Here is a 9,153-nt window from a genome sequence, read left to right on the forward strand (position 1 = left end):
ATTCTTGTTGAGTTATTCACTTTCGGTTGCTATTGTTAAGACTCTTGTTATTGTTGTGGTTGAGCCATGTGCTATTTATTGTGGAAACACTATTATTGTTGACTTCTTTGGCAAGTTGTGGTATTGGGCACTTGAGGTGCGATTTGTGTTATGATGTGATATTGATACGCATGCGGTGGTATAAGGATTGGGGTTGAAATGCATGCGATGAGATAAGGTGGGCTTGATACGTGTGTTGCTAGTAGGGGAGCTACTTAAAGCCACGCGGTGTGATAAGGTGGGCTAAAACACGGGTAGCTATTTCAAAAAAATGATTTTCAAAACTAAATGCAAGGCTCCCGCGGTGATATAAGGAAAGATTGTGACTTGATTTGCGAAATGAGACTACGAGGCGGTACCTCGGTAGTGATTCTTATTGGTACCTTTCAATTACATCACTTGTGTTTTTTTGCATTGTTTCCTTGGCATTTTATTCTTTGTTTTCTTCCATCATGTCTTAATTGCCTTAGTTCAGTGTAGCTATTCTTGTTATATTTCCTCATTGTATCGTTTTTATTGTTTTTCATTATCATACTGTCATATATACATGTTCAGTTTTCTTATTTGTTCCAGTAGGATCTTGACCTGACCTCATCTCTACTCTACCGAGGTTAGGCTTGATACTTACTGGGTACCGTTGTAGTGTACTCATGCTATGCTTCTGCACATCTTTTATGCAGATCCAGGTACCTCTTACTAGCCTAGGCACCAGTGAGTCGAGCTCGGATTTGGAGACTTCAAGGTATACTTGCCGGCATCCGCAGGCCTCGGATTCACCCTCTATCTAGTTCTATTTCATTTTCCCTTTTTATAGATAATGTTGTATAGGGATGTTCAGTATACCCTTGTAAAGCTTTTGACTTGGTATCACCGGATTTTAGGAGTTTTGTTTTGTTCAATTGCGGAGTCCTTTTTATGATAGTGGTTGGTTAATTTGAAAGTTTTATCATTATCTCAGTTAATTTCTGCATGTATGTTAGGCTTACCTAGTCTTAGAGACTAGGTGCCATCATGACATCTAACGGAGGGAAATTGGGGTCGTGACAAGTTGATATCAAAGCGCTAGGTTCATAGGTGTTACGAGTCACAAGCAGGTTTAGTAGAGTCTCACGGATCGGTACTGAGATGTGTGTACTTATCTTCGAGAGGCTATGGAACTGTTAGTCTGATTCCTTATTGTCTGAATTTGTTGACTTAGAATTCTTAAACTTTGTCTTTCTATTCTCTCACAGATGGTGAGGACACGCACCACTGGATCCGACGACCAGACACCTGTGCCCCATGCTAGAGCAGCAACAGGCCGGGGCTGAGGCAGAGGCCGAGGAGGGGCACGTGGTGCAGCCAAAGAACCTGCCCGAGCTGCGACAAAGGATCCACCATTAGCTTCAGTTAGGGGCAGGCACCTTAGGCGCATGTTGCTACCCCTGCACTTCAGGAGACTCTCGCCCAGTTCTTGAGTATGTTTGGTACTCTTGCTTAGGCGGGGTTGATCCCACTTGCACCAGCCACATCTCAGGCTGAGGGAGGAGCACAGACTCTCACGGCATGTACCCTAGAGCAGCGGGTCCATGTTGATCAGGTCCCAGAGGTCATACCAGTACAGCTGGTTGTCCCAGTTCAACCCAAGGATAGGGCAGCAATATTTAAGGAGGAGTAGCTCAAGCTCGAGAGGTACAAGAAGTACCATCCTCCTACTTTCAGTGTCCTAGCTATAGAGGATGCACATGGCTTTTTGGAGAAGGGACACCGTATTCTCCATACCATGGGTATAGTGGAGACTAGCGAGGTGACTTTCACTACTTTCCGAACCAGCATACCAGTGGTGGCGGTCTTATGAGAAGGGTAGCCCCACCGAGGCAACTTTACTTGCCTGGTCTCAGTTTTCAGAAATGTTCCTGAAGGAGTTTGTTCCCTATAGCCGTCAGGATGCATGACGTGTGGAGTTTGAGCAGTTGTGCCAAGGTGCTATGACCGTATCAGAGTATGTTGTTAGGTTCAGTGAGTTGTCCAGACATGCACATGCCTTAGTTTCCATAGTCAGAGAGCGAGTCCATCGATTTATTGAGGGGCTCAACTATGGTATTAGATTCAGCATGGCTCGAGAGTGGGAGACTAATACCCCATATCAGTAGGTGGTAGAGATCACTCGGAGATTGGAGGGTATGCAGGGCTTGGAGAGAGAGGACATGGAGGCCAAGAAGCCTCGAGATTCTGGCACATATAGTGGTGTCCGTGCCCCAATTGTAGCCCGTCGTGGTAGAGGCTATGTGATCCATCCAGTTTATTCAACACTTCTAGCTTCCAGTAGTATTACAGCTACTCCTAGGTCTCAGGTTTCCCATTTGCACCGCCACAGTCTAGTGCACCTCCTGCACGGGGTGCTTTCAGTGGTTAGTCCAGCTGATCAGGCCCGAGCCAGTTTCAACAGCCACATCCTCGAGAGCTTGTTTTGAGTATGGTGATACTCGTCATATGGTGAGGGGCTGCCCTAGGTTCAGAGAGGTGCACCTCCACAGACTACTCAGGCTCCATGTATTCTGTAAGGTCCCCAGACTTCTCAGGCCGTGGTTACCACACCAGTTGCCACTCCACCTCTACAACCAGCTAGGGGTGGAGGTCAAGCGGGTAGGGGTCGCCCTAGAGGGTGAGGCCAGGCCAGATGTTATGCTCTTCTAAGTAGGATGGAGGTGGTTGCATCAAACTTAGTTATCACATGTATTGTTCCGGTTTGTCATAGAGATGCATCAATCTTATTTGATCGAGGCTCCATTTATTCATATGTATCATATAAATTTGCTATGTATTTGGGTATATCCCGTGATCTTTGAGTTCTCCTATTTATGTGTGCACGCCTGTGGGAGATTCTATTGTTGTTGACTGTATGTATCGATCGTATTTAGTTGTTCTTGGGGGATTTCAGACCAGAGTTGATCTATTGTTGCTCAGTATGGTAGACTTTGATGTTATTTTGGTCATAGACTAGTTGTAACCCTATCATGCTATTCTTTATTGTCATGCCAAGACGGTGACATTGGCTATGCTAGGTTTACCACAGTTGGAATGGAGGGGTACTTTGGATTATATTCCTAGCAGGATTGTGTCCTTCCTTAAGGCACGATGGATGGTTGGGAAGGGGTTTGATGCATACCTAGCCTTTGTGAGAGATGTCAGTGTTGGTACTCCTACCATTGAGTCAGTTTCGGTAGTGAGAGACTATCCAAATTTATTTCCGACAGATCTTCTGAGCATGCCGCCTGATAGGGATATCGATTTTGGTACTGACTTATTGCCGGGAACTCAACCCATTTATATTCCACCATATCGTATGGCCCCAGCAAAGTTGAATGAGTTAAAGGAGCAGTTGCAAGAATTGCTTGATAAGGGTTTCATTCGGTTCAGTGTGTCACCTTGGGGTGCTCCAGTCTTGTTTGTGAATAAGAAGGATGGCTCTATGCGCATATGTATCAATTATCGGCAGTTGAACAAGGTTACAGTGAAGAACATGTATCCATTTCCACACATTGATGACCTATTTGATCAGCTACAAGGTGCCAGAGTGTTCTCAAAGATTGATTTGCGATCAGGCTATCATCAGCTAAAGATTCGAGATCCGGATATTCTGAAGACTACTTTCAGGACTCGGTATGGTCACTACGAGTTCCTTGTGGTGTCATTCGGGCTGACCAACGCCCCAGCAACATTCATGAACTTGATGACCAGTGTATTCCAGCCCTATCTTACCTCATTCGTCATTGTGATTATTCATGACATCTTGGTGTACTCTCGGAGACGGGAAGATCATGAGCAGCATTTGAGGATTGTTCTACAGACCTTGAGAGAGAAGAAGTTGTATGCAAAGTTTTCGAAGTGTGAATTCTGGCTTGATTCGGTGGCATTTTTGGGTCATGTGGTGTTGAGTGAGGGGATCAAGGTAGATACGAAGAAGATTGAGGCAGTGCAGAGTTAGCTCAGACCGTCGTTAGCTACTGAGAACTGGAGTTTTCTTGGTTTGGCAGGGTATTACCGTCGTTTCGTAGAGGTTTTCTCATCTATTGCTGCACCTATGACCACATTGACCAAGAAGGGTGCTCCATTTAGATGGGTCGAGGAGTGTGAGGAGAGTTTTCAAAAGCTCAAGTCTGCTTCGACTATAGCCCCAGTATTGGTGTTGCCTATGGGTTCGGGGTCTTACATGATATACTATGATGCGTCATGTGTTAGCCTCGGCGCGGTGTTGATGCAATATGGTAGGTAATTGTCTACGCGTCTAGACAGCTGAAGGTGCATGAGAAGAATTATCCTGTCCACGACTTGGAATTAGCAGCTATTGTTCATGCCTTGAAGATTTGGCGGCACTATTTGTACGGTGTCCCTTGTGAGATCTATACCGACCACCGGAGTCTACACCATCTGTTCAAACAGAAGGATCTTAACTTGCGGCAGCGAAGGTGATTAGAGTTTCTTAAGGACTATGATATCACCATTCTATATCATCTCGGAAATGCCAATGTGGTGGCTGATGCCTTGAGTCGAAAGACGGAAAGCTTGGGCAGTCTAGCATATCTACCGACAACGGAGAGGCCATTAGAATTGGATGTTCAGGCCTTGGCCAACCAGTTTGTTAGATTGGATATTTCGGAGCCGAGTCGAGTTCTAGCTTGCGTGATTTATCATTCTTCTCTATATGATTACATCAAAGAGCGTCAGTATGATGACCCTTATTTGCTTGTCCTCAAGGACACGGTTCAACATGGCAATGCCAAGGAGGTTACTATTGGAGATGATGGTGTGTTATGAATGAAGGGCCGGCTATGTATGCCCAATGTGGATGGTTTGCGTGAGTTGATTCTTCAGAAGACCAACAGTTCACGGTGCACCATTCATCTGGGTGCCGCTAAGATGTATCAGGACTTGAGGCAACACTATTGTTGGAGGAGGATAAAGAAAGACATAGTGGAGTATATAGCTCAGTGCCTAAATTGTCAGCATGTGAAATATGAACATCAGCGGCCAGGTGGGTTGCTTCAGAGGCTTGATATTCCAGAGTGGAAATGGGTGCGAGTTACCATGGATTTCGTTGGTGGACTCCCACGGACTTAGAAGAAGTTTGACGTAGTATGGGTGATTATGGATAGGTTGACCAAGTCGGTTCATTTCATTCCAGTAGTGACTACTTATTCTTCAGAGCAGTTGGCTCAAGTCCATATTCACGAGATTGTCCGACTTCATGGAATGCCAGTATCCATCATCTATGACCGGTGTACGCATCTTACATCGCGATTCTAGAAGGCTGTACAACATGAGTTAGGCACATAGGTTGAGTTGATTACAGCATTCCACCCTCAGACGGACGGACAGTCCAAGCGCACTATTCGGATATTGGAGGATATGCATTGTGCCTGTGCTATGGAGTTCGGGCATTCTTGGGATTAGTTCTTGCCGCTTGCGGAGTTTGCCTTCAACAACAGCTACTAATTGATTAATCAAATGGCTCCGTATAAGGCCTTGTATGGTAGGCGTTATCGGTCTCTGGTGGGTTGGTTTGAGCTGGGTGAGGCAAGTCTATTGGGTACTGACTTGGTTTAGGATGCCTTGGAAAAGGTTAAGTTGATTCAGGATCGGCTTCGTAAAGCCCAATCTACATATAAAGGTTATGTGGATCGGAAGGTTCATGATGTTGTATTCATGGTTGGAGAGCGGGTCTTGCTCCGGGTTTCTCCCACGAATGGTGTTATGAGGTTCTGGAAGAAGGGCAAGTTGAGCCCTAGGTACTTCAGACCTTTTGAGATTCTTGAAAGGATTGGTGAGGTGTCCTTCAAGCTTGAATTGCCACCTAGTCTAGCTGCAGTTCATCAGGTATTCCATGTTTCTATGCTCCGGAAGTATCACGGTGATCCGTCCCATATGTTAGATTTAAGCTAAGTTCAATTGGACAAGGATTTGTCTTATGTTGAGGAACCGGTGGCAATTTTAGACAGGCAGGTCCGAAAGTTGAGGTCAAAGAACATTGCTTCAGTGAAGGTTCAATGGAGGGATCAACCAGTAGAGGAAGCGACTTGGGAGACCGAGCATGATATGTATAGCCGTTATCCTCATCTTTTTACCATTTTAGGTATGTGTCTATACTCATTCAAGGACGAACGTTTGTTTTAAGATGGGGAGGATGTAACGACCCGACAAGTTATTTTGAGTATTTTAGCCTCGTTCCTCTACTTATTGCATCCACTATGTTGTATTGTGGTTATGTGACTTACTGGGGGTGTTTGTTTTTGGTTCGGGTGAGTTTCAGAGTCAAATAGGATAGTCCTAAAGTTGGAAGTTTAAGTTAAAAGAGTTGAACATAGGTTGACTTTTGTGTAGACGACTCCGTAATGGAGTTTTGATTTTTCCAATAGCTCCGTATAGTGATTTTGGACTTAGGAGAGTGTCTGAATATTGATTTGGAGGTTCGTAGGTCGTTTCGGCTTGAATTGGCGAAAGTTAGGAAGTTGAAGGTTTGGAAGGTTGAGAAGTTTGATCGGGAGTTCACTTTATTGATATCGGGGTCGGATTCCAATTCCGGAAATTAGAATAGGTCCGTGATGTCATTTATGACTTGTGTGCAAAATTTGATGCCAATCAGAGTTGTTTTGGTATGATTCGGCATTAGTTTTGGAAGTCGGATGTTCATAGTTTCAATAGGCTTGAATTGGGTTGCGATTCGTATAATCAATGCAATTTGATGTGATTTTTGGCCTTGAGTAGGTCTGTTATGTGTTTTGTCACTTGTTGTTATATTTGGATGGGGTCCAGAGTGTGAATCGAATTGAATCGAAATCGGATCATTTAGGACTTCGGTTGATTTGCTGAAACTGCTATTGTTCTAGTGTCATTGCACCTGCGGAGGGTTTGGCCGTAGGTGAGGAAACACAGGTGCTTCATGGTCATTGCAGATGCGGAAAGGGCTAGCCAGTCCTGGGGTCGCAAAAGCGGAGACCCTCTGCAGGTGCGCCCAGGTTCTGCAGGCGCGAGTGCGCAGGTGCGCCCAGGTTCCGCAAGAGCGGATGCGCAAAAGCGCATAATTCTCCGCAGAAGCGGACTTGCTTGGACTTAGTTGGAACTGCACCTGCGATGGATGTTTTTACAGGTGCGGGGTTGCAGGTGGGGTTGTTTGTCCGCAGAAGCAAATACCGCTGGGCAGAAAAGGGGGTGTTCGAGGGTTTTATCTCATTTTCATCTTTTGGACCTATAGAGCTCGGTTTGTGGCAATTGTACAAGGGATTTTCAAAAAAATCATCAGGGTAAGTGATTCTAACTCGTATTTGGCTATTATACATGAATCCATCATTATTTTTGGCATTTAATTAGTGATTTGAGTTGGAAACATATGGGGGGAAATTGTGAAACTTCTTAGACTAAATTTTGGGGACTTGAAAGATGATTTGAAGTCGGATATGAGTAATTCTTGTATGGTTGACTCTTTATCGAATGGGTATTCAGATTTTGTAAGTTTGGTCGGGTTCTGAGACGCGAGCCTAGGGTTGACTTTTTGAGTTGACTTTTTATTTCTCTTTAAAGATTGCAACTTTATTGTTCGAAATAGCTTCTTATAGTTTGTATTTATGGTATGAAGTTTTTTTGGCTAGATTCGAGCCGTTCGGAATTAGATAATCGCGGGAAAGGTTTACAAGTGGATTGAGTTAGCGTGTTTTGAGGTAAGTGTTTTGCCTAACTTTGTGTGAGGGAATTACCTCTTAAGATTGGTGTTGTTTTGTGCTAATGGTGATATGTGGAAGTCATGTACGCAAGGTGACGAGTGTATACACGGGCTAAATGTGGTAATTGACCGATTTTAGCTATGAAGATACCTTCCGTGCCTTTAATTGAGTTGCCATAACATGTTATATTCATCATCATTAGTCTATCTTCACATCCTTTACTTGACATCATTAATACTTGTCTTAGCTCTTACATGCTAATTGTCTTTACATGTTTAGTTGAAGTTATTGTTCTCAATTTCTTTATTCATTATGTAGCCGTTGAGTTCCTTTACTTGGAGTTGTTGTTTTTTGTAATATCTTATTGTTGAATTTGGTGTTGAAGTTATAAAGGTCGTGATTCACATTGAGGCAAAGTTATAAATTTGTTGAAACACCATTCTTGTTGAGTTATTCACTTTCGGTTGCTATTGTTGAGACTCTTGTTATTGTTGTGATTGAGCCATGGGCTATTTATTGTGGAAACACTATTATTGTTGACTTCTTTGGCAAGTTGTGGTATTGGGAACTTGAGGTGCGATTTATGATAGGTTGTGATATTGATACGCATGCGATTGTACAAGGTTTTGGGGTCGAAATGCATGTGGTGAGATAAGGTGGGCTTGATACGCGTGTTGCTAGTAGGGGAGCTACTTGAAGCCACGCGGTGTGATAAGGTGGGCTAAAACGCGGGTAGCTATTTCAGAAAAATAATTTTCAAAACTAAATGCAAGGCTCCCGCGGTGATATAAGGAAAGATTGTGACTTGATTTGTAAAATGAGACTACGAGGCGGTACCTCGGTAGTGATTCTTATTGGTACCTTTCAATTACATCACTTGTGTTTTTTTGCATTGTTTCCTTGGCATTTTATTCGTTGTTTTCTTCCGTCATGTCTTAATTGCCTTAGTTCAGTGTAGCTATTCTTGTTATATTTCCTCATTGTATCATTTTTATTGTTTTTCATTATCATACTGTCATATATACATGTTCAGTTTTCTTATTTGTTCCAGTAGGATCTTGACCTGACCTCATCTCTACTCTACTGAGGTTAGGCTTGATACTTACTGGGTACCGTTGTAGTATACTCATGCTATGCTTCTGCACATCTTTTATGCAGATCCAGGTACCTCTTACCAGCCTAGGCACCAGTGAGTCGAGCTCGAATTCAGAGACTTCAAGGTATACTTGCCGGCATCCGCAGGCCTCAGATTCACCCTCTATCTAGTTCTATTTCATTTTCCCTTTTTATAGATAATGTTGTATAGGGATGTTTGGTATACTCTTGTAGAGCTTTTGACTTGGTATCACCGGATTTTGGGAGTTTTGTTTTGTTCAGTTGCGCAGTCCTTTTTATGATAGTGGTTGGTTAATTTGAA

Source organism: Nicotiana tabacum, chromosome 15 (assembly GCF_000715075.1).
Source record: "Nicotiana tabacum cultivar K326 chromosome 15, ASM71507v2, whole genome shotgun sequence".
Classification (NCBI taxonomy): Eukaryota; Viridiplantae; Streptophyta; class Magnoliopsida; order Solanales; family Solanaceae; genus Nicotiana; species Nicotiana tabacum.